Source organism: Hippopotamus amphibius, chromosome 10, assembly GCF_030028045.1.
Source record: "Hippopotamus amphibius kiboko isolate mHipAmp2 chromosome 10, mHipAmp2.hap2, whole genome shotgun sequence".
NCBI lineage: Eukaryota > Metazoa > Chordata > Mammalia > Artiodactyla > Hippopotamidae > Hippopotamus > Hippopotamus amphibius.
Window position 1 is genome coordinate 73976128 of NC_080195.1, and position 27722 is coordinate 74003849.

Consider the following 27722-nt stretch of genomic DNA (forward strand, 5'->3'; position numbering starts at 1 on the left):
TGAACTTTTCATGATCCTGATGCCTTAATTTGTTTCTGAATAAGGAACTATAGAACTTGAGTTAGATACAAGGTAGAAAGTCAGTAGTCCTCATGAAACAAATAAATTTCTGAACTTCAGAGGAGAAACATAAGAGAGAAAAGGTAAAGGCCTGCATCTTTATGGAAAGAAGATGGAGGGAGGAGGAGAGGTCTGAAGTGCCTAAGTAGCAAGAAGGCAAGGGCATTGCTGAGGAGCAAGTTAAGTTGTAAAATGTTTTGGGTGTGGTGCTCAGGAGTAGCAGAGCATTTCTAAGAACAGATGAGTGATATGTTAGTGGCTTACTGTTCTGTACTTCTGTACAATTCCTCCATTAACATAAACCTCCATTCAAATTTTGCTGCAAAAATGCCCCTGAAACTTAGTAGTGTTTTATGGAAATCCAGAGGGCTGGGGCTGGTTCACTGCTTGTTCCATATTTGTTAGCTAACTTACAAATTTAAAAATATTTGTACCAGCCTCAGGAGGCAAGACAGGTAAGAAGAAGAATTCAGGGAAAGTATATCAAAACAAGGGATAACTAGGCTACTATAATTAAGCCTCTGAGATCCCTAGAGATTGGAGGCAAAGCTGGATTTTCATTTTTTGTGGGGTGAATAGTCAAATTGTATTAAATCTTTATATGAAGGAGCCCTTCAAAATGTCTGGAGTATCTGGAGATATCTGAGGAGCTTAGTATATGTAAATGATAGTGTCACCAATAATCTGTGTCACAGATGATTCAAAGATAGCTAACTGATCAGTTTCTGCCCTTTAATTCTGAGTACATTATGTACTTTTTTCTAGAAAATGTCTGTTAGGGTAAATGTAAGAGTATAGGTTAAACATGACTTAAATTTTCATATCAAATTCATGTAAACATATTCTGAAGCAAGGATTTAAAAATCAAAATGATCCAAAGATGCAGATACACTTTCTATATAAATAGAAGCTTCTTAACTAAAATGTTGCTATAAATTATTTTCTAATATACCACTTTTGCATTAAAATATCTCTGATCCTTGGCTTTGACTGAATAGCATTTCTGGATATGCTCTAGCAAGTCAAGGTAGCTGATAACCATCGATGGACAATGACTAGTGCCCATCTGTTATTAGATACAAGTGCTTATTTGGCCTGTTATTTTTTTTAAATCTCTTTGGGGCTGTGTTCAACATAAATAGACAAGAAAAAATGTTTTTGTAATTGGAGTCATAATACTGAAGAACATGGGCAGAGTGTTATGTATCACTTCTTTATCTTCTGCAATTGCCATTTTCCCCTATAATTATTCCATTCAGTAATGTGTAGAGGACTTGTGTCTGAAAGAAATGAGCCAAACAAATAAGAGTCTATGCCTATGAAATTTACATTCTAATGATACAGACAGTAAACATAATAAATAGAGAAAACCAAGTTGCAAAGTGCTGTGGAAATATAAGGAGTTTAAAAAGGATTGTTACAGTTTTCAGTGAGTGGGCAGTGTAAGTCTCACTAAGGTCAGTATCTAAAACACAAATCTGATCCTGTAAAACTTTTACTTAAAATATATAAGCTCAGTAACTTCCAATATTTATGAATTTACATCTATTTTGTAATAATGCACATATATAATTCTCTCTTACCTTCTGCGTGGAGAGATAATCTAGGCTATACATTATGTGGTATATATCTGTTATGTTGAGAGTTCATCATTGCACACAACATTCAAACAAAAAACAACATATTAAAGGACATTCTTCTAGAAAAACAAAGACATTTCTCTAGGCTGATCTTCTGGGAATGATTTCGTACACTTCATAATAGAACTGGGTCACCAAGTTTGCTAATGACTCTGCCACAAACCAGAAGCTACAAAAATAGCAAAGCATCTCCTAAGCTCTTCAGGCTCATGGGACTTTGCCACTGTTAGGAAATTGCCAAATTAGGAAGATGACTGCTGAGTCAGAAAACTGCTGCAAAACTGTTGCATAATTTCTGGTTTTGGTATTGTGGTAGTTTTGGTTCAAAAGGTAAACAACCAAAGAAATGGACGCAATGTGTCCTGCTTCTCTTAGCACACAATGCAGATCAAAATCAAAGCACTGTGTTAGAGGGTTTGATAGTAGGAATCTAAGTTACATCTGATTCCCAGGTTGTAAGGCAATCTAGAAACTATATTTAGTTTCCTTGCAATAGAAAGCTTTTGGAACAACTACTTGAGCAATCCAATTATAGTATCTACTACTATATATTTAAATGTGAAAAAGTAGTCATTGTAATGGATACAAAGTAGATCTCAATCTGTGTGTTAAATGAAATTCTGCTTCTTTTAAAGCCTGATAACATTATAATAAACGTTTTGAAAACATTTTAGTTCATTTTTTAAAGAGGTTATCAGGTTAGATATGACTATAAGAATTATTTTTATGTCCATGCATAAAAATACAATTTTGAAAAAATACAATTCTACAAAATGTTGAACATTAATATTCCTGCCAAAGCCTATATTACTTAGAATTTTTTATTTTCTTGTGACATTGTGATATTCTTATTGTGATATCATTTTTATCATAAACATTGTATATTTTATTAAAATTCCTATCCCTCTTATTTTTTTTTAATCTTGGATTTGAAGTACAATTTTTAAGGAAAAATGACAATAGCAGTCACTTTAAAATCATAGAAACAAAATAGTCAATCATTTAAAAATTCTCACTGTGCACATTATATCATTCTGAAAGATGGTTTAGCATGGTTTAAAGAGTTTTGAGGACAAGCCTTCTTTGCACCTCATGGCAGAAGCCTTGGGGTTAGGATTTAGTCAAGAATTTGGATGAATACCTAAATACTCTAATATGGTGATGATGATGTTTAATGCTCATGGACTCTATTATCCCAAGAAGGTATGTGGAAAATATTCTTATTTAAAACAAAACATGAAGGAACATATGAAATGGAGTTTTTGGTGATTAGTTCCCGTATATCTATAAAAGATTTCACTCATAAATGACTATCATTATTAAGGTTTACTCAGAAGGTGATTAAACAATTTCATTTTTGGAAATTGCAAGTAAGAGATATAAATCCAATCAAGCATTTGTACAAACTTTTGTCAAGCTCTAAGATGTTGCACAGTTATTTTTAAAGCTTTGCTCCAGTGACTGAAGAGATTGATACTAAAACAAATGGGCAATGTTGGTTCGTTTGACATGGATGGACCTGTATGCTCACAAAACATCAGTGCATATTTTAAATAACTGTAAAAATATATATTTATAAATTTTAGATTTACAATTGCATTCATTATATTAAGCCTTGACAGTTTTTGTTTGAGCTAAACAAATATGCATTCTCTTTAAATCAATGTGGTTTTTAAGACATAGGAATTACCACTTAATAAACAAAAGAAAATATTAAAGATCAAGTACAAGAATATAATCTTACATGTGATGTTTTAATTCCCAGTCTTTTAAATTCAAATAATTATAAAAGGAAGTGCTTGTAGAGGCTTGGTAAGGCTCATGAGAAAGCAGTATTCTTTTCTCGTCAAGTAGATCATGATGGGAACATACAACCATCCTCAAGTCTTAAATGCATTGAGAGTACAAAGTGATTCACCAAAACAAGATAAGAATGGTTAGATTAGGATATTTCCATTATTTATCATTATTTTTAAAATATATAAAAATATGTATTTAATTGTTTACCGTCAGTAACCATGCTAGTGGTTATATTGTCCAAATCATTTTAGAATATTTTAAAGTTAAAAATCACAATTTCTCAAAAATAATCAGAAAGCTAATAAATGTTTAAATTAGGAGAAAATCAGCTTAAGCAGCATATACCTATCATGTAAATCATTATTTTTAATGATATAAAATATTTGCAAATATAACTTTTATATAAAATCAAACACATTATAGAATGTATATAGAAAGTAAGTATGAAAATATGAGAGTGAGTGTAGAAGAAAGGTTGTAATGTATAGTTTATAGATTACAGTGTATTGGGCAGAACTTTGCTTTGGTTTACTACTTTATTAGTTCATTGCTGATCAATTGTTGATGACTTGTAGACTATTAAGATTTTAATAGGCAAATGTTCAAAACACATACTTACTCTAAATGTCCTTTTCAATAGGTATACAGTAAGTTTTGTAACTTTCCTTAAATGCTTAAATGTTGTCCTAGCATAACATAAATATATGATACTAGAAAGAAATGAAAAAAGAAAAAGACACAAACACTGAAACTAACCAGGCAAAAAAAACTAACTTATCAAAGCCACTCTTAGATGTTTATATACATTCTTATCAGTAGGAGGTTGGCTGATACATCTGTAAAGACTACAATTCTATGTTCTGTATCTTAGACATTAGATTTGGTATTATCTCATTTAATTGTGCTATGGTCATTTAAATTCTGTGTTGAGAAGTTAATAATACATTTTCAATTTCCTTCAACTTTTGAATACCAAGGGAAACAAACACATCCTTTTAAACTGCCCATTCATCTTTTCAATGAGTGGTTTTATGTTAATAAGATATCCTTATGGGAAAACATTTTCTCATATCTCACAATGTACAGGAAAATCAATTCCAGATAAATTGCAGATACAAATATGTGTTAAAATATAGTATTAAGAGAAAAATATATGAGCACATCTTTCTCATCATAAAGTAGGCAAATATATTTTAAAACAAAATGCAAATTATTCTCACCAAAATTCTTAAAAATGTATACATTGGGCCATATTGACATTATTAGCTTCTGTTTATCACAAGACTTCATTAAAGAATGAAAACACAATGCATTAAAGAAGATGAAATTTTTCAATGACGTATATCTGGATCTCTCCTGCTAGTTGACAATAAGGACCCCATTACTGGTAGTAGGTAGAGTATGGATATCCCTTGGCATATAATGTAACTGTTTAAACTTTTTTGGGATGGTAATCTGTAATATGACAGCTGTGATGTTTTACCAGTGTAGGGGAATGCACTTACTAGTGAGATATTTCAGGCGTTTCAGAAAGATAAGTAAAATAGTAATGAAAATAATTATGGAATTGGTTGGCTATGTTAAGTATGGTCAGTGGTTTGAAGAAAGACAACAAAAGGCTGAGAATTATTAATTACCAATTTACAGTGAAGTGTGAATGCCAAAGCCCCTCCTTGGCAGGCTATAAAGAGGCTCTCATTTCCTGAAGCTGGAGGGCAGAAAATGCTGTGGATCAGGCCAAGGAATAAGAATAACAGAGTCCAGAGGAAGTTGAATTCTCAAATTTTATAAGGATCCTAATTTGGAAAGAGTGGGACCCTCAGATAAAGAAGGGGGCATGTTGGTTGACACACTCAATGATGATGAATGTCCAGATTCTTCTAAACCAACTGAACATGCCAATTTGGGCTATCATAGCCTTCCAATATAATTTCCTTACTTATAATTCCTAGATGTATAGCTTATCTTCTCTACTAGCATCCTTTTTTTGTTTGTTTAGAAAAGGATGACTTTTACATCTTTTTAAGATCCAAAGAAACTGGTATGGTGTTTTACATCATATGGAAAAAGTTAAAAAACATTTGGAGTATCACAAAATAAATTTCTAAAAAAAATTTTTCTCCTTCAATCAGATGATCATCTCTTAATACCATTTTATATATGGAATAGAGCAGATTGTTTTGCATAGTCATGGAAGTGACAATTTGCCTCTCCACCATTTTTTGAGGAGAACTTCTCTAGTCATTCCTCTTTACAAACCATTTACATATTTAGCAGAAATCACACTAACCAGAAAGGAGGTGAACCTTGTAGATTATGTCATTTTATCTTAATTAATAAAATTTATTTTGGCAGAACTAGTATATAGAAGTGAAAACTCTTCATAATAAAAATTATAAAATATTTGGTGTTACAATGAGAATGATACTAGAGCCTGGAAAAATAGCACAGCCTTGTTGGATTTAATATTTGGAAAACTTACCTATGATCATTTGAAAGGTAGATAATGTAATAAATGAGCTTATGGCACCAGGTGAACATTATGAAAACACGATGTTGGTAGTGTGAGTTGTATATCATGGCTAAATTTGATGAAAACTATAAGAATGAGATGGGATCAGGAAAAAATTGAACCAGTTGATAGCCAGTTGGAAGGAAATATTGAAAGTCCAGTTGCTCCAGAGTTTCCAAGATTGGGCCATGCAACTGTTTCCCAGTTCCTACATTTAAAGATAACACAGGGCTTCCCTGGTGGTGCAGTGGTTAAGAATCCTCCTGCCAATGCAGAGGACATGGATTCAATCCCTGTGCCAGGAAGATCCCGCGTGCCGTGGAACAACTAAGCCCATGCAGCACAGCTACTGAGCCTGTGCTCTAGAGCCTGTGAGCCACAATTATTGAGCCCATGTGCCACAACTACTAAAGCCCACATGCCTAGAGCTCATGCTCTGCAGCAAGAGAAACCACTATAATGAAAAGCCCATGCACCACAACCAAGAGTAGCCCCCACTCTCCAAAACTAGAAAAAGCCCACAAGCAGCAAAGAAGACCCAACACAGCCAATAAATAAATAAAGTAATTAATTAATTAAAAAAATAAAGATAACACAAATATATTGTGTGACACTGTGACAATTTAAGCTAATTCTAGAGTCAAAGACAAAATAAAAGGTGTAACCTCATTATTTAGTCTTAAGATGACATAAGAAATGTTTGTTTGACAAAATTGCTCTGAGTAAAGACTCTAAAGGCATAGATACATTTTTAAAAAGCTGGTAAACTCAATATATTTGTAATTATGGAGAGAAAAAAAGGTATATTTCTAAAAAGAGTTGTAGGTATAGCTATTGGCACCAGGAGCTGATTTGACTGAAACACATAAAAGTCAAAGAAATATTTGAGTTGTATGTTTAACCCTTGAACAACACAGGTTTGAACTGCATGGGTTCATTTATATGCATACTTTTCTCAATAATAAATACTATCATATGCATTCGTGACTGGTTGAATCCACAGATGCAGAACTGCACATTTGGAGGAACCGCTTATATAAGTTATTTGCAGATTTTTGTTCAAGGGTCAACTGTGTTATCAAAGCTGTTACCAAATGTCAGTAAAAATACTATGATTCTTCAAGACTTAAAAATGACAGTTAGACACCCATCTTCTGTGAACATGAAGCAAGCTAGGAATCTGAGAAATCTTTCTCATAATCTCCAATAAAATTTCCAGATGAGAAAATTCTTTATGAAGAATTAGATTTGGGAAGCTACTCTCAGAAAGTAGAACTGTAGTCTTATAAAAGACCATTCTTAATCCTTAAAGCAGAAAACTTTTCAGTGTTAATATGGGGCTCAGGAGGACTTCAAAATCTTCCTTGGGTGGAAGTTAGTATTTAGCATATAAAAGAAAAGTGAATATTGTTTTTTTTTTTACCAATGGGTGCAATGTAGTAGGTTCCATTATTCTAAATTATTAATAGACAATCCATGTGTAGTATGCTTATTCTTTATTACTCCATTTAACATATTTTTTTTTATGTGACATGCTTTGACCAATGGAATGAGAGCAGAAATGAGGGTACACATTTGAGGTTAAACTCTACATCATCTTTGTTCCATCAATGCTATTTCTTTTCTTTCTTTTTTTATTTTTATTTTTTTGCCTTTTGATACAAGAATAGAATGTCCTCAATAACATCTGCTCCTCCACCTTGGGCCATGGAATGGAAAACACTGGAACAGAGCAGCAACCATCTCACTATTGAGAAATAATAGTTTGTTTGTCATCACAAAATAACTTAAAAGAAGGTTGACAATTGCAGAAACTACCTTAGAAATTTATTGGACAATTTGTCTTCCGTTTAAAGTATATAAAATATACATCTATAAAGTAGTCATTTTACTAGATTAATCTTTCTGAAAAATCACTTTTGTTAGTAGTTTTAGGATTTCATCAGGAGAGCAGCATTTTGAACTTATGATGGTATTTTGTTTGAACTGCAAAGACCACTAAGGACCAGAAAAAAATGCCAAAGGATAGTAAGCTCAGACTACTAATAAGTACTTCTAATACTTCTCCTCTCTTGATGAATAGCATACTTGCAACTTCTCAATACCTGTTGGTTGTATTAATTTTGGCCTTTCTTTTTCTTTTTATCCTTTTTTTAAAATACAAATGGCATGCAGCAGTCAAGGGAACTGCTGCCACAACAAAAATGCATTGCTGTTCACTACCTGATATATAGCATATAAAACCAGAAAAAGCAAAACTCTGTGAATTGGAACATATTTTTAGTACAGGCTGTGACACTAAACAAGACGCTCTCTTAAGTTTCTTATTAGGTTGAAAATGTGTTTTATCCTTTTATATTTTCAATAACATTTTCATTTCTGTTGGGACTGGAAGATTAAGATTAGAATAATTAAATTCTAGTGATTATTAGCTTTTCTTTAGGAAGATTTTTCTTTTGAAAATTGCAATATAAATCTATTTAAGAATAATCAGATCAATTGTTTCTCAACTGTTAATAAAAACTAAACCTCTGTGCTGGGTATTATTTTTATGAAACCTTGTACACAATAAGAGATAATGAAGTATGCTTTACTCTTCTTTGAGAGTAAGGTGATGCACAGAAGAATTGCATAACTTATTTCTTTAAACCAGGGCCTCTTAAAGAGACACCAGATTAAAAAAAAAAAAAAAAAACAAGAACAGAAATGAAGATCTATATACAATTTCTTAGACTCCTCTAACATCCTTGACACAGACACACACAGACACACACACAGAATTAGGTATAAAAGATGCCCCCTTATATGTAAAAGGATCCTTATGTTAAATTGGGCAGGAATGAATTATACTTCATAGAGAAAAGATGCAAATAATTCAGAACAATTTGTATTTAATACTACATATATAGGACATAATTAGGAAATGACAGAGGCCAAGGGCTCAGTTTTTCATACTGCTCTTACTGTATGCTGTAAAAGATTTTGCTTGAAGAATCAATCATTTCTATCTGAAATTAAATTTACTTTTCACTTTGTCCATGACATTCTCATAAAAGAACAATTCTGCTTGCCTTTTTTAAATGAAGTATTATTTAAATATTGTCTACCATATTCTTCTGGATTAACTTTCTTCTTAGTAAGTAAAAAAAAAACTTGAAAATAATTCAGAATACAGTAAATTGGAAATGACAATTGTATATTTTAGTTTTTAGTTTTAGTAGATATGTACTTATGACCCTTATAAATTTAGTCTCCATTACTCATTAGACCAGCTCTAGGCTGAAAAGACAATGAAGATGTGTATAATTCAGATTTTTTAAAAGCTGTAAATGGCTTTTATTTAATGTACACTTACATTCAAAAGTAGAAGTAAGATCACTCTAGAAGTGTGTTTGAGGAGAATTGTGTGTTTGTTTTTAGCATGTTCTCTTTCTAGAGAAGTTGTGTTTACTCAAAACATTCTAAAAACTTTTTTTAAAATTGCAATTTCAAAAACTCAACTGTTTTACCAATGGTAATATACCCAGTGCACAGGTGAGAATACTTTGATTCTGTGTCACTGTTTGCATACTTATGCAAGAGGTGTTTCTACAAAGGCCATATAAACGTAGAGTAGAACATGACCAGAAGCAAAGGAACTAGAGTAGATTTTAAGAAAATATACAGACAAAAGGAACAGTGTATATTAATAAACTGTCTTTTTAAGCTGTCAAAACAAAACAATATTTAGTCATCTTTAATATTTTTATTGACGTTGTCATGGTGTCATGGATTCCCGTCCTCTTCGCCCTGAGCTCTCCCCATCCTTTAAGTAGCTACGAGGGTGTAAATGCCCAGTTCCAACCAATTCTTGTTTTCACTGGCCCCAATTATAATTCTGTGTTTTTAAAAAATGTTCATTTATTTATTTATTTGGCTGTGCTGGGTCTTAGTTGCGGCATGTGGGATCCAGTTCCCTGACCAGGGATTGACCTGGGCTCCCTGCATCGGGAGCGCGGAGTCTTAACCACTGGATCACCAGGGAAGTTCCTATAATTCTTTTTTAAAGAGGTATTTAAAAAATTATTCTGGAAGACTGGTTATAAAAATGGGTATATCCTATTTTTTCCCTAATTCCTTTAATTCTTTTTTTAAAATATAGTTTATTTACAGTGTTGTGTTAGTTTTAGGTATACAGCAAAGTGATTCAGTTATAAATAAATAATATATATTTTTTCAGATTCTTTTCCCTTATGGTTTATTACAAAACATTAAATATAGTTCCCTGTGCTGTACAGTAGGTCCTTGTTGGTTATCTCTTTGTTTGCAAATATTTTCTCCCATTCTATAGGTTTGTTTTTTTTTCTTTCATTTTGTTTATGCTTTCATTTGCTGTACAAAAACTTTTGAGTTTAATTAGGTCCCATTTGTTTATTTTTGTTTTTATTTCCATTATTATAGGAAACAGATCCAAAAAGATATTGCTGTGATTTATGTCAAAGTGTGTTCTGTCTGTGTTTTCCTCTAGGAGTTTTATAGTATCCAGCCTTACATGTAGGTTTTTAATCCATTTTGAGTTTAATCCATCTTTGTGTGTGATATTAGAGAAGGTTCTAATTTTATTCATTTACATTTAACTGTCCAATTTTCCCAGCACAACTTTTGAAGAGACTGTTTTTCTCCATTTTATATTCTTACCTCCTTTATCATAGATCAATTGACCATATGTGTGTGGTTATATTTCTGGGCTTTCTATTATGTTCCATTTATTTATGTCTGTCTTTGTGCTAGTACCATACTATTTTGATTACTGTAGCTTTGTAGTATAAAGTCAGGGAGGCTGATTCCTCCAAATCTGTTTTTCTTTCTCAAGATTGCTTTGGCTATTCAGGGCCTCTTATGTTTCCATACAAATTTTAAAAGTTTTTATTCTAGTTCTGTGAAAAATGCTGTTGGTAATTTGATAAAGATAGCATTGAATCTGTAGATTGCCTTGGGTAGTGTAGTCATTTTGACAATATTGATTCTTCCCATCCAAGAACCCATTATATCTTTCCATCTGTTTGTGTCATCTTCAATTTCTTTCATGAGCATCTCATAGTCATCAGAGTACAGGCCTTTTGCCTCCTTGTGTTGCTTTATTCTTAGGTATTTTATCCTTTTTGATGCAGTGGTAAATGGGATTATTTCCTTAATTTCAAGTTATGATATTTCATTGTTAGTGTATAGAAGTACTACAGATTTCTGTATATTAATTATCCAGCAAATTTACTGACTTCATTGATGACCTATATTATATAGTTTTCTGGTAGCCTCTTTAGGACTTTCTATGTATGATATCATGTCATCTGCAAGCAGTGACAGTTTTACTTCTTCTTTTCCAATTTGGAGTCTTTTTATTTCTTTTTCTTCTCTGATTGCCATAGATAGGATTTCCAAAACTATGTTGAATAAAAGTGGTGAGAGTGGGAATCCTTGTCTTGTTCCTGATCTTAAAAGAAATACTTTCAACTCATCACCATCAAGAATGATGTTAGCTGTGAGTTTGTCATATATGGCCTTTATCATATTGAGGTATCTTCCCTCTATGCCCACTTTCTAGAAAGTTTTTATCATAGATGAATGTTGAATTTTATCAAAAGCTTTTTTCACATTTATTGAGGTAATCATGTTTTTTATTCTTCAAATTGTTAATGTGGTGTATCACACTGATTGATTTGTAGATATTGAGAAACTCTTGCATCCCTGAGGTAAATCCCACTTTGATTATGGTATATGATTCTTTTAACGCACTGTTGGATTTGGTTTGCTAGTACTTTGTTGGGCATTTTTGCATCTAATTTCATCAGTGATATTGGCCTGTGATTTTCTTTTTGTGGTATCTTTGTCTGGTTTTGGTATCAGGGTGATAGTGGCTTAATATAATGTTTGGAAGTGTTCCTTCCTCTGCAATTTTTTGAAATAGTTTTTGAAGAATGGGCGTTAAATCTTCTATAAATGTATGGTAGAATTTACCTGTGAAGTCATCTGGTCCTGGACTTTTGTTTGTTGGGACTTTTAAATCACATATTCAATTTTAGTACCTGTAATTGTTCTCTTCATATTTTCTATTTCTTCCTGGTTCAGTCTTGGAAGATTGTATCTTTATTGGAATTTATCCTTTTCTTCTAGGTTGTCCATTTTACTGGCATGGAGTAGCTTGTAGTAGTCTCTTATGGTCCTTTGTATTTCTGTGGTGTTGATTGTAACTGCTCCTTTATCATTTCTAATTTTATTGATTTAGGTCCTCTCCCTTTTTTTCTTGATGAGTCTGGCTAAAAGTTTATCAATTTTATCTTCTCAAAGAAACAGGTTTTAGTTTCATTGATCCTTTCTATTGTTTTCTTTGTCTCTATTTCATTTATTTCTGCTCTGATCTTTATGATTTCTTTCTTTCTACTAACTTTGGGTTGTGTTTGTTCTTTTTTGTTGCTTTAGGTGTAAGGTTAGGTTGTTTATCTGAGATTTTTCTTGATTCCTGAGATAAGATTGTATTGCTATAAACTTCTCTCTTAGAACTGCTTTCACTGCATCCCACAGGTTTTGGATTGTTGTGTTTCCATTTTCATTTCTCTCCAGGTGTTTTTTAATTTCCTCTTTGATTTCTTCAGTGAACCATTGATAGTTTAGTAGAATATTTTTTTAACTTCCACGTGTTTGTACCTTTTGCAGTATTTTTCTTGTAGTTGATTCCTAATCTCATGGCATTCTTGTCAGAAAAGATGCTTGATATGATTTAAATTTTCTTAAATTTACCAAGGCTTGCTTTGTGGCCTAACATGTGATCTATCCTGGAGACTGTTGCCTGTGCACTTGAAAAGAATGTGTATTTTGCTGCTTTTGGATGGAATGCTCTATAAATATCAATTAAGTAGATCTGTTCTAATGTGTCATTTAAGGCCTGTGTTTCCTTATTGATTTTCTGTATGGTTAATCTGTCCATTGATGTAAATGGGGTGTTAAATTCCCTCACTATTATTATGTTACTATCAATTTCTCCTTTTATGTTTGTTAACATTTGTCTTATATATTGAGATGCTCCTATGTTAAGTGCATACATATTTACCATTGTTATATCTCCTTCTTGGATTGATCCCTTGTTCATTATGTAGTGATCTTCCTTGTCTCTTGTAACAGTTTTTATTTTAAAGTCTATTTTGTCTGATATGAGAATTACTACTTCAGCTTTCTTTTGATTTTCATTTGCAGGGAATACATTTTTTCTATCCCTTCACTTTCAGTCTGTGTTTATCTCTAGATCCGAAGTGGGTCTCTTGTAGACAGCATATGTGTGGGTCTTGTTTTTGTATCCATTCAGCCAGTCTATGTCTTCTCATTGGAGCATTTAACCTAGTTCCATTTAAGGTAATTATCGATATGTATGTTCTTATTGCCATTTTGTTAATTGTTTTGAATTTGTCTTGTAGGTCTTTTTTCTTTCTTTCCTCTTTTGTTCTCTTGTGTTATGATTTGATGACTATCTTTAGTGTTGTGTTTGGATCCCCTTTTCTTTTTTGTATGTGTATCTATCATAGATTTTTGGTTCGTGATTACTGTGAGGTTTTGAAACAATAAGATGAAATTTACCACATTTATCTTTTTTGTATAAATATATTTATTTATTTTTATGCTGCATTGGGTCTTTGTTGCTGTGCATGGTCTTTCTCTAGTTGTGGCATGCAGGGGCTACTCTTCATTGTGGTGCATAGGCTTCTCATTGCAGTGGCTTCTCTTGTTGCAGAGCACGGGTTCTAGGCACATGGGCTTCACTAGTTGTGGTATGTGGGCTCAGTAGTTGTGGCTCACTGCCTCTAGAGCACAGGCTCAGTAGTTGTGTCTCATGGGCTTAGTTGCTCTGCAGCATGTGGGATCTTCCCACACCAGGGATCAAACTTGTGTCGCCTGCATTGGCAGGTGAATTCTTAACCACCATGCTGCTAGGGGAAGTCCCTACTATGAGGTTTTGATATAGCAATCTATATATATGCATTATTGTTTTAAGTTGCTGATCTCTTAATTTCAAATGCATTCCAAATATCTCTCATTTGTATTATCCTCCTGTCACAGTTACTGGTCTAGATATCATATTTGTTTGTGGATGATTTCCTACCTTTACTGTATGTTTGCCTTTACTGGTGAGCTTTCCCATTTCATAATTTTCCTGTTTCTAGTTGTTACCTTTTCTTTTCCACCTAGAGAACTTCCTTTAGCTTTTATTGTAAAGCTGGTTTGGTTGTGCTGAATTCTCTTAGCTTTTACTTATTTGTAAAGGTTTTTATTTCTCTGTCAAATCTGAACAACAGCATTTATGCATTTGTATTCTTGGCTGTAGTTTTTTTTTTCCCTTTCATCACTTTAAATATATTGTGCCACTCACTTCTGGCCTGCAGAGTTTCTACTGAAAAATCAGTTGATAACCTTAGGGAGATTCCTTTGTAAGTTATTTGTTGCTTTTTCCTTGTTTCTTTTAATATTTTCTCTTTTTCTTAAATTTTGTCAGTTTGATTACTGTGTGTCTTGGTGTGTTTCTCCTTGGGTTAATCCTGTATGGGACTCTCTTTGCTTCCTGGATTTGGGTGACTGTTTCCTGTCCCATGTCAGGGAAGTTTTCAGCTATTATTTCTTCAAATAGCTTCTCAGGCCCTTTCTCTCTTCTCCTTCTAGGACCCCTATAATGTGAAAGTTGGTGCGTTTGACATTGTCCGATAGGTCTCTTAAACTGTCCTGATTTTTTTTCATTCTTTTTTCTTTATTCTGTTCCACAGCAGTGATTTCCACTACTCTGTCTTCCAGCTCTTCTGCCTCATTTATTCTCCTATTGATTCCTTCTAGTGTGTTTATTTCAGTTATTGTATTCTTCAACTCTGTTTAGTTGTTCTTTATATTTCCTACCTCTTTTGTTAAAAGCTTCTTGTAACTTCTCACTTTGTGCATCCATTTTTCCCCAAGTTCTTGGATCATCTTTATGACCATTACTCTGAACTCTTTCTCAGGTGGATTGTCTATCTCCATGTCACTTAGTTGTTCTTCTGGGGTTTTATCTTATTCCTTCATCTGTAACATATTCCTTTGCCATCTCATTTTGTCTAAATTTCTATTTTTATTTTTATGTGTATGGGAGCTTAGTTATGTTTCTCGACCTTGAAGAAGTGGCCCTCTGTAGGGGATGTCATATGTGATCTAGCAGTACACACATGCCTCTCATCGCCCAAGGGCCAGGGACCATATGGTCCCAGGGTAGGTTCTGATCTCTGTTTACAGATTCTGTTTTGCAGGTTGCTGGATCATAGTTTTCTTGCTTCTGGGGTCTTCTGCCTAGTGGGTGAGGCTGGTCTAGAGGCAACAGTGCAGGCTTCCTGCTGGGAGGGACCAGTGCCTACCCATTGGTGGGTGGAGCTGGGTCTTGGCCTCTAATGGGAAGGGCTGTGTCATGGGGTATGTCTAAAGTTGATTCTGGGCTCAGGAAATCCTTAGGCAGCCTTTCTGCTGATGGGTAGGGCTATGTTTCTGCACTGTTGGTTGTTTGGCCTGTTGTGTCCCAGCACTGGAAGCTACAGGCTGCTGAGTAGGGCTTGGTCTTGGTCCAAAATGGCAGCCTCCAAGAAAGCTCATGCCAATGAATATACCCCAGTACCTCCGCTGCCAGTGTCCATGTCCCCACAAGGAGACACGGTCATCCCCCACCTCCCCAGGAGACCCTCTGAGACAAGCAGGTATGGCTGCCTCCTGTGAAGTCACTGCTTTTGCCCTATGTCTCAGTATGAATGAGATCTTATATGCCCCCTCCTATGGTGGAACCTCTGTTTGTTCCAATACTGTGGATCTCCTGCACTCAAATTCTGCTGACCTTCAAAACCAAATGCTCTGGTGGATACTCCTCCCAGAGAGATTGGGGAGCCTGGCGTGGGCCTCAGAATTCTCACTTCTCTGGGAGAACCTCTGTGATATAATTACTTTCCAAAGTGTGGATCATTCACCTGGCATGTATGGAATTTGATTATATTACAAGTGCACCCCTCCCCATCCCACTGGGTTTCTTCTTTATGTCTTTGGATATAGAATATATATATTTTTGGTAGGTTCCAGTCTTTTTTATCAGTGGTTGTTCAGCAGTTAGTTGTGATTTTGGTGTGCTCGTGAAAGAGGTTGAGCTCAAGGTCCTTCTACCCTGCCATCTTGTCCCCTCACATAATCTAGTAATCTTTAATATCAGTGACAAAAACTTTTAGTTTAAAGCTTTTTATTAAACAAAACAAAGTAAAGCAAAGTTATAGTATCATAGTCCTGGAAGGAATATTTGTTATAATTTCATCTATATTTTTCTTTTAACAATAGATGAAACTGAGAGGCAGTGAGAATAAAGAACCTCACTTCTGGTAAGCATGGTTATAGTCCCAGCTCCACCAAAATGAGGGGAGTGAACTAGGGTCATAAAAATTGGTAATATCTGCCTGTGAACTTATGGTTTTCAGAATCAAGTTAAATTTTGTAGATGGAAGATAGGAGTTAATTGACTAACCTGAGATCCACTTCTTTTCCATTATCAGGGACACACTGGGAATAAAACAAGGTAAATGATGAGTTTTAAATGCCTTGTAAACCTGATGATATGGACTAATAAACAGACTAATGATATTTATTAAAAGGAGATTCTTTAACTATGGAACTGTTTTAGTAAAAACAAAACCAAACTAGAATCTATGGACTCCTGGAAAATGCTGTATATCATTAGAAACTCTTTGAACATAAAATGGAGATATATCATAACCTAAAATTCTCCTTTTTGGATGAAGTAACCTGCTCACTTGTCTTAGAAAACTCTTCTATTGTACTTGGCTAAGGCACATCTGATGTGGGAAAGAAGACCTGAGGGGTCACACTCAGAACACCTGGCATCTCTCTACTTTGCCTGTGCCTCTTGATTTCTTGTATTCTTGAATTTATTAGTAACATTTGATGTTAATTTGTATGAGTATGATTTAGTGATTTTATCCTTTCTTTTAGCTCAGGAGAGAAAATCTTACACCATAAACAAAATATAAAACATCAACATTATATTTGGCTTATAAACCTTCAGTTTTAAAACAACAAAAAAGTATTTTTTTGTTTCCAAAACATGCAATTGCCTATGACTGTAATACTGAATATTTTAAAGAGATCATATTGAAAATTCAAAGATGAACTAGAAAAGAAATGTCACAACATTTATCCTTTATTTCCAGCATCTTATTTTTTCATACTTTGTTTTAATTTCTTTAGGAAGCTCATATTCTTGACAACCAGAGACTTGTAATAAAAAATAATTATTTTATGAAATAGAATTTGCATTGAAGCTTGTGCTTTCAAAAACTCAAATCATCAACATTGATAAAAACAATAAATCTTTATTTTCTAAGGAAAGTATGCAAAGGTTTTTTTAATTTGAAAAGAACTGTGGAGTGACTTTGGAAATAGAAGTAGTGACTATAGTTCTAGTGATACAGAAATTAAGAACAGTAGTGAAAAGAAAACCAGTGAAGGACCTATAAAACTAAATCAAAATAAGCACTTGGACTATCTGGAGAGTCATCAACCCAATTTGATGATGTATCAGTAGACTATGGACTAGAATGTATTAGGGCTATAATTCAGAAGTTGATGAACTGCAGCAAAAGTACTAATGTTTTAAGACTACTCCTGGGGATATCTTTGGGTATGCCCACAGTATTGTCGCAAACAGTAATCTTATCTAACAGTTTATATTTGGAGACACTGGACAAAAACTGAATGATTCTTTTCCAAAATAGAGTGGGGTATGAAAATAGATAATCCAGGCATATACTATTTGGAAAGCCGTACAGGTAATGTTCTCACTGTTCATGGTTAAGACAGTCCCCAGTTATCAATCTTGGGATTCCACATGTCAAAGAACTTCACTGGCTGTCTAGAATACATCAAGGAGAAATGGGAATTAGGTAGGCTATTGAAATAGGAGCTGGCTGTAGAGAAGAAATAAAAAAATCCACATATATGAACTTCAGCAAAACTATGGTACAGCACAGGCTAAATAGTATAATCATAGGAGCACCATAAGTTTAACCAGGGACACCCAGAGAAACACAGAACAAGTCTGAATTCAGTTCTACATGCCAACAGATCAATTATCTGAAGATAGTAGCTGTGTATGCTTCACAACTTATCTTCTAAATTTTAAATAATCCCCATTTCTTCAACTTTTGTTATAGGCTATAATTTCCTGTCCTTATGACATGATAGTTTCTTTTATTTTTAGAAATTGGTCAAATTCTCTGTAAAACTGTGGCACTTACAAAAGTGAACACAGAACTTTATCTGTTCCATCAAATGAGTTCAGTAGCAAAATTTTCTTTTTTCACAACAGTGTGATATGTCCATTCCTCCAAAGAATAATTCTGTATGTATGACTTTAAAGAATCCCTTGTCTATTTAATTTGTTTGATGAGACTAATGGTTTTCCTATTAAAGTACATTTTAAAACATAAGGCATGATTCAACCTGTTTGCCCTTCACTGTCTCCTATTTTCAATCTTTTCAAATTCTGTCTAGTATTAGATCAATTAAATGCCACGATGGACTAATAAATGGCATTTATCAGGGCTCATCATATTTAATTATAATAGTATAGAACAATTACTTGGTCATTAACATCTTGTTCAATGAAGCCTCAGATTATCTTTATCACAACTTCTAATGCAGGCATACAGCAGGATATCCTGACAACATACACTGTTGCCTTCCTGTAGGACATCATTGGCAGAAAACACTGAGTGGTTGCTACAACACTATCCAGTTGCTGTAACTGCAGATTTAGTACTTAAATATTCAGGTTAAAACTTTGCCTCCTTTAGAGGTCTCAGAGCAACTTGCAATTCTCCTTTTCAGAGTGTCCCAGTGGTGCTTGTCAATGGCCTGTTACCACGTGAAGCTTCAGATGTTACTCAATTGGAGATTTACAACCTTTGCTAAAATTATGGTGTCCATTTCCATAAATGTATCTCTTCAACCCATTGCTGCACAATTCGTGCTTCTATTATACTCTGACCTCTGCAAGTTTCTCTAATTTTCAAATCAAAAATTTTATCACATTTTTTTTACGATTGAGATGTAGTATTAATGAATGATAAACTTTAAAACTAAGACACAAATTGTAGGCTAGATCTGAAGTGACATCCCTTTCAGTCATTTATCTGGATAGGAAGTGTTAAAATAAAATGAAATGACAACCAGGCATGAAAATATCCCAAGCAAACAAAACCATTTAAGCCACTTAAGCAGATCAAAATCTAACTTATTTCATGAACTTAAGTGAGATTTAGGTTATTTCTTGTAAATGTCCCCTGGTAATATAAAAGAAACTAAATCAACATCCAAAAATGGTATAATTACTTTTAACCAATCCCATGCCATCTTGAAACCCCCATTGTAATAACCAATCATTGTAAACATTTTAACTTCCTTGTTTTCACTTTATAAGCCATCCTGTAAAATCGTGCCTTTGAGCTTCATATCAGTTTTGGATTTGAATATTCCTAATTCAAGGACTGTTCTTTTGTGCACAGTAATTTCTTGCTAAATACTATTTAACTGGCTTGGTTTTAGTTTTTACTTTTTCTGATTTTTTGACAGAGATATAAAAACTTCTAGGGTTTTAAATGGGTGGTACATTTACATTGGAATTGCATTGTGCCCTGCGGTACTCTGACACTATTGTTAGTACCGCCAGCACAGTATTTGTGCATCTTGATGATGGTTGTATTGATAGAACAGAATTTGAAGATATGAGCCTGAAATTTTAGTACCTGATTTACCTATATGACCTTCCTTATGTCAGTTTTCTTAACTGGAAAATAGTTATGATACTGCTTTTATGGACTTAAAATATTCATAGAGGACACATTTTGAAAACAAAACCATATTACTAAAATCAAGCTTTCTTTTATGTTCTCTCACAGCTGGTTTTTGTAAAGTATCTGCCACTTAATATCTTAAGAAAGAGGCTGCATTGTAAGATTTTTTTTTTCTCTTTCTTAAGCTAACACAAAATTTTCTTAACTGCTCTTTGTAAAGTGAGAGATTAAAAAAAGCAATTTGTCTTACAAAAGCACACTTACAAACAGAATTTCACATTCAAGGGGTATTCCACCATGCATGATTTTTTTTTAGTGAAAAATAGGAAATACTTTATTTCTTATTATGTTTGTGACTTAAATATGATTTCTCCAACTAGTATTATATTAGAAAGATGTGTCTTCTCATCAGTTAAGGTTATATGAACTTTTATTTAACAAAGTATTATGTAATTTTCTGTATTATAAATTATTTTTGCATATTTTGTACATTATCCCTAGGTTACTTAGCCTTAAAATTGTTGCTGCTCAAAATTCTAATAAACACTGAAATAAGACTAGGGAATGCTTTAGGATAGAATAATGGATTTCTTTTTATCTTCTAAAATGTATTTCTGTAATAACTGTAAAATTGTAACAATAAATTTTAGAGATTTGTAATTTAGAAAGTATTTTGTCTGCTCTCCTTTGATTTTCACATAATACCACAGAATAACAGATTGATTAGGGATTATTATTATCATTGAATAGATAATGAATTTAAATTCCAGATAAAGCAGGAAATAAAGTTATATAATAAACAGCCAATATGGATCTTGAATTTGATTTCAATTTAAGGTTGAAAAAATTACAGTTAAGTCTACTAATAACCAAATGAGGTTGAGGAAGATGTCTGAAAAATAACTGATGATAACTAGGATGGTAGTAGCAATGGAACAAACAGTCCTGAGGAATTGCTATGAATCAATGGCATCACAGTATCATATATTGATACAGTGTATTTATAATAATATTACTGACCCATATACCTGTGCATATATACATATAACTATACATATGTACATATGATACTGTTGTATATACACGTACATATATATAATATTGTGTACATATGTAGTGTAAATACGTAACAACACATAAAAGTACGCACATAAATATATATGTGTACATTTCCACTTAATATATAACTATATATATACACACTATATAGTATACAGTATATATATACTATATATACATGTACTGTGTATACATATATTTGTGTATACATATATGTATACACTCTATACATATATATGTTCATATGTATTTACACTTAACAGGTAATAGTACGTATTATACAGTATATATACTATATATACACATGTACTGTGTATACATATATGTATTGTACACTCTATACATATATGTATATATTAGTATGTATTTACACTTAACATGTAATAGTATTTATTATATATGTATATGTGCATGGTATAATTGGTATATATTGGTGTATATTTATACTTATGGTCAAGAGATGGGAACTGGTATTATCGTTTAAAAAAATTTTGCTCAGTGGTTTTAAATAACTTGCTAAAGCACAGGTTCAAACTGAGGTCTGGCTAACTACAGAGCCACATACAATTCTTAATAGCAATAGTAAGGAATAAAAGACAAAGTGTACTGATAGTTTCTATTAATATTGTATTTCAGTATACCTTGAAAAATGTTGAGTAATACTCTTTATTTTTAATATATAAATTATGTTAAAATGTATACTAATTTGCATTACTTATGCTTTTTAGTTACTCACAGTTTCAGAATCTTGATTAATTTCCATGGAAGAAGTACTGAAATATAAACATAGTATGTAATACCTATAGTCCCTGAAAGAAAATGTGTATTTGGAAAAATTGCATAACAATGAAGTAACTGCCAAGCTGATTATTACAAGACAATTTTATCATAGAGATATTTAGAGATAAGCATGCATCCTGTGTAGTCAGATAAATAGTGAATAGTTTAAGAAGAAAGATGACTTTCATCTGAGGTAATCTGTATTATTATCCAAAGTTAAACTTAAAAAACTCTAGTGAGAGTTATAAAATTTTAATCATATCACATTATAACATTTTTGTTTTAATTAATGTGAAACTAATTTACCAAAGCAAGCATTTATCTTATTGTGTTTCTTGTTTCATTCAGTGAGGCATATATACAATACATATAAGTTGCATCATCTTTTAACTCCTAAGTGAATTGTGCCTCAACTGGTCTGATTTTTATCAAATACAGAGAGGAGGCCAAGAAGCTGCAGGTCCTTTGCTTCAGTAAAGATCTCAGTTTAGTTTGAAAGATAAACTCTTTTCACACACATTTGTTTACCTTTATCATGTACAAAAAATTATGATAGGATGAAAGGTGCAGAGTGATGTCAACTAATTCACAATCTTAATTTACTTAAGTCTTTGGAGCTTTTGAAAATTACTATATATTGCTTCAGATTGCTAAAGCTCTAATATTTATTTTCCTTGTATTATTTAATTATTATTTCTATTTTTCATTAAACCTAATCTACATAATTATATACATTTAAGGAAAAGTTATAGGCTAATCAATTCTCCCTTCTCTTTAATATTTCATGAAAGATATTGTTACTATCATAAAAAGGATAGTCTCTTCAATAAATGGGGTTGGAAAGACTGAATATCCATATGCCAAAGAATGAAACTGGACCATACACAAAAATCAACTCAAAATGGATTAAACAAAAAGGCCTGAAACCATAAAACTTCTAGTAGAAAATATGTGGAAAAATGCTTCTTGACATTGGCCTTGGTAATTATTTTTTTAATATGATACCAAAAGCTCAGGGAGCAAAAGCAAAAATAATTAAGTGGAAGAACAAAATGTTTATTTAAAAATTTTATTGTACAATCAATGAGTGAAAAAATGCACAGTTTCATTTTTAAAAATTTGTGTATTTTCCTACATTTTTTTGTGTCAAGCAGCCTCCTAATCGTAATGTTGAAAACCAGAGAAAGTTCCTTACCAGATAAAGCACATTTATATGTATAGAAAATACAGATCTTGACCTTGTGTTTTAAAAAATTGTTAAAAATGCTTAAAATTTCAGGTAATTTTTCCATAGCATTGTTTTCTTGGAGATCTATTACAAATATGATTAATTTCATCATTTTTGTTTTTCACTCTGTATATAGACAACTGACTGAAAGTCAAATTTAAATGATAGTGTGTCATATATTTCTCAAGTCTGTAGTATTTTAGATTAGAAATTAAATCCCAATTCTGCACTAAGCTGGTAGTTCAACTCTTTAGATGCTAGGTGAGAATAGGCATCTGTGACCTGGCCACAGGCAATTCGTGAAATGCATTCCTTAGGGCCTTAAAATGCTTTCATTTTCACAGTGTAGTTTACCTGTGCTAGATTCTTATCTTTCCAAGATTAAAACAATAGCCAGGACATGGAAGCAACCTAAATGCCCATCAACAGATGAATGGATAAAGAAGATGTGGCACATATATACAATGCAATATTACTCAGCCATAAAAAGGAATGAAATTGAGCTATATGTAATGAGGTGAATAGACCTAGAGTCTGTCATACAGAGTGAGGTAAGCCAGAAAGAGAAAAACAAATGCTGTATGCTAATTCATATATATGGAATCTAAAAAAAAAAAATGATACTGATGAACCCAGTGACAGCGCAAGAATAAGGATGCAGATGCAGAGAATGGACTGGAGGACATGGGGTTGCAGGAGCAGGAGTCAAAGAGGAAGCTGGGATGAAGTGAGAGAGTAACATAGACATATTTATACTACCAACTGTAAAATAGATAGCTAGTGTGAAATTGCTGTATAACAAAGGGAGATCAACTCGATGATGGGTGATGCCTAAAAGGGCCAGGACAGGGAGGGTGGGAGGGAGTCGCGGGAGGGAGGGTATATGAGGATATATGTATAAATACAGCTGATTCACTTTGGTGTACCTCACAATCTGGCACAAGAGTTTAAAGCAATTATATTCCAATAAAGAGCTTAAAAAAAAAAAAAAAAACCCAGCTTTTAGTTATCTTGTGTCTGTGCTCTTTTCCTCCTTACACCAGAAACAATCTCTGATGCAGCAAAGTCCTTGCCTTTCTTAGGGAGCCACTTTCATACTAGCAATATTGACCCATATGAGAAAAAAATATGTAAAAGTACAGGAAAAGGCATACAGGTGCATACTGTTAAATCCAGAGAAAATATAGTACCTCATCTTAATGTATCTTTTTGAGTACAAACTATTTACCCAACCAAGATTCAAAATGTAGATTTTGCATCATTTGAACTTGTGTCTTCACTTTCTGAGTAGAAATATCATGCCTGCAAGTCACGGCACTTCTTTGCCTGCTTATCTAAAACCCAACATACTAATAATTGTAAGATTTAATTTCAACCCTTTGGCCTCTTAGGATTTCACATTCTAAAGAAGATGTGTGGCAGTCTTTTTACTAGCTAAAATCAATAATTGATATATCTAAAAGTCCTTCTTCCCACTCACTATGTGGAAATATGCTCTAATCCTTGATTTCCCACAAAGCAGATCAGTTAAGGCATGGAACATATAGCCTTCAGTTGCTCAGGTTCATAGAAATGTTGATTTTGGAATTGGCCTCTCAGGGCATTATGCAGTTTCAGTCCCAGGAAACCATCGTTGAAATTGACTTTTCTGTGTTGTCCTCAGACTAACTGTTATGACACAAAGTAAATTATTAGATTCTATAGAAGTTTGAATACATAAAAACATATAACACTTTAGCAAGCATGTATTTCCAAAATAATACATTTATTTGTATTACAATAACAAGGATATCCATTTTTGTGTAGCCATTGAGTAAAAATTGCCAAGGTGGTAGAATTGACTTGTATTTTGACCTTTGCCACCTACATACTGTGGGACTTGGACAGTTATTTTCCTTTTCTGAATTTCAGTATGTCCTGTAAGGTGTGATTGGTAAGCTTGCATCAGCTATTTTATAAAATATTTTAAGCTTCAAATAAAATAATGAATAGAAAATATCATTGAAATATAAATTATTAACCAATATAAAATATTAAGATGAGCAGTGATTCTCTAGGACATTCAACCTAATCATCTTATCATTAATTAAATTCTATTTCAGGTCTATAAGATATAAAATGAACATTATATTGAGTAAATTGAAAAACCTTGAAAGTGACCCTTGGCTCTTAATTTGAGAGTTTTAAATATCCTGAAGTAAATACACCATTTCTTTTAAAATGTTTATAAATTACAGTTTTTTCATTCTGAACTATGGTATCTAAAATAATGTCTTCTCAAATCCAAGAGTCTAAGATATGGTATCAAATTCAAATATTATTGAATTATTTTTCTTTAGAAAAAGAAAACACTTACTTTACTTAAACCACAGTTATTGTTATTATTTGTAAACTCGATGAAAACTATATTGGAGTTCTATGAAATAGAAAATTGATTAGGTCTCCACCCACCTCCCCCCACCAAAAAAAGGTTTGCATTCATTGCATGCAGTAGAGATCAGGTCTATTTAAGTACCTGGCTAGGTGTCTAGCTATTAACTTTCACACTGATCATTTATTTTTCACTCTGTGGAAGTCTGGCAAATCTGTTGTGTTTGTGACTGAGCCTTGCACAGCTGTTGCAACAGAAGATTAAGTTGCCCCAACACTAAACTGAATGATTGATGGCCAAGGTTTTCATATAGCAAAATGTAATTGTTACATAATTATCAGAGTTATATGTAGCACTATATCTATTTCCTGACTATCAATTGAAGGGTTGTTCTGTCTGAGTTATGAAAGAAATTATAAACTAATTTGTGGAAACAACATCTGTTGTGAAAAGGCAAAAAGCTCTAGTAAAAAAGGAATGATTTATTTCCTTCTGTTTTGTAGCTATTTATAAGATCAAAAGAAAATGAAAGTGTTTTCATAGTCTATAGTCCTTTACAAAAATATTTGCCTGCACCTCTATATTCTGTAAAAACACAATGCTACATTTTTTGTCATGCTCAGAAAAAAGTAAAATATTAAATTTCCCACAAATGGATTTTAACTTAATATGCAACAAAGCATTATTTTTATTAGCACATTTTGAAAATGATGGAGTACATTTTTATGTTTTCTAAAACATTCCAGTGCTCAGAACACAAAGGAAATGTTACAGATATTTGATAACTCCTTCATAGACAGGATAATATCACTCTGAAAAACTATGTACTATTTCTAACTCCATTCCTTCAGAATCCCACTCCTTTCTAACTCTCTCATTCAAAATCTACCAATCCTTTAAGCGTCACTTTAAATAAGATGTGATCCTGAGACTGGGTGAATTAGGCTTGGTGTAAAACATGAGAGACTGGGGGTGTGGGATTTTGGCCAAACTGTGGAGTGTATTCCGCATAAAGCCTTTATATGGTTTTACACACTGTTCAGACCAGATAACAAACATCTATGAGTCCCTTAACTGTCCGTTAGCTGTTATTTTTTTTTAATTTTCAAAGATAATTTATAAAATCATAGAGGAGATAGTCAATTGTATATATTCATATTTATGTTCTTTTGTTGTTTTTCTTTTTTCTGGATAATCTTTCTTTTTATCATTTCCTTTCTATTTGAAGAACTTCCAATAGTCAATTTTTAGGTCTGTTAGTGACAAATACTTTTAGTTTTCCTTCACCTGAGAATGTCTTTATTTCACTTTCATTCCTAAAGAATTGTTTTCTTCTTGATAGAGAATTCTGATCTGAGAGTTCTTGTTTTTCACCACTTGAACAATGACTTCCTTCTGGCCTCCTTGGATTCAGATTAGAAATCATCTGTCATTAGAATTGATGTCCCCTATAGTTCATGTTTCATTTCTCTTTGGCTGCTTTCAGGATTTTTTTTTTTTTTTACTTTTGTTTTCAGGAGTTTAATTTTGATATGTTTTGGCATAGAATTCTTCAGATTTATTGTTTGAGATTTGCTCATTTTCTTAAATATGTTATGTCTTTTGCCAAATTGGGAAGTTTTGGGCCATTTTCTTCAGATATTCTTTCAGCCCAATTCTCTTTCTCCACTCTTTCTGGGACATAGCTGACGCAATATAGGACATTTTGTTATCAAGGATCCTTCAGTCTCTCTTAATTTTTTTTCTAGTCTGTTTTCCCTCAGTGATTGAAAGTTGGTAAATCTCAAAAAGTTGATCTGTCCTCAGCTTCACTGATTCCATCTTCTGTCATCTCCACTCTATTGAGTCTATACAGTGTGCCTTTTTATTTCTGTTATTGTACTTTTCAGTTCCATAAATTGTATGTGTTTTTTTATAACTTCTATTCCTTTGATGATTTAATTTTTTGTTTATTTGCTTTAAGAAAGTTTGTAATTGGTTGTCGAAGCATTTTTATGATGACTGCTTTAAAATCCTTATGGACTAATTCCATTTGATTCATTCCAATGCTGGTGTCAGTTTTCTTTTCTCCTCCAAGTTGTGATTTTTCTGGTTCTTAATATGATGAGTGATTTTGTATCATATCCCAGACATTTTGCCTATTATGTAGGATACTTCCTGATATATTTATACCCTTTATTTCATCAGGCATTTCCCCTGCTTAAGTTTAGCTCATAGATCCAGGTCTACTTTTGTGGGCTCTGGGTCCAACAATAGTTTCATTTTCAGACTTTGTAGTGTTATTTTGGTCTCCTTGGCTTATCTGGTGCTGCTGTGGCTGCCTGAGGGAGTAGGAGGGTTATTTCCAGTAGTGGCCACCCAATGGCTCTTACTGGGGTTTAGGAAGGTG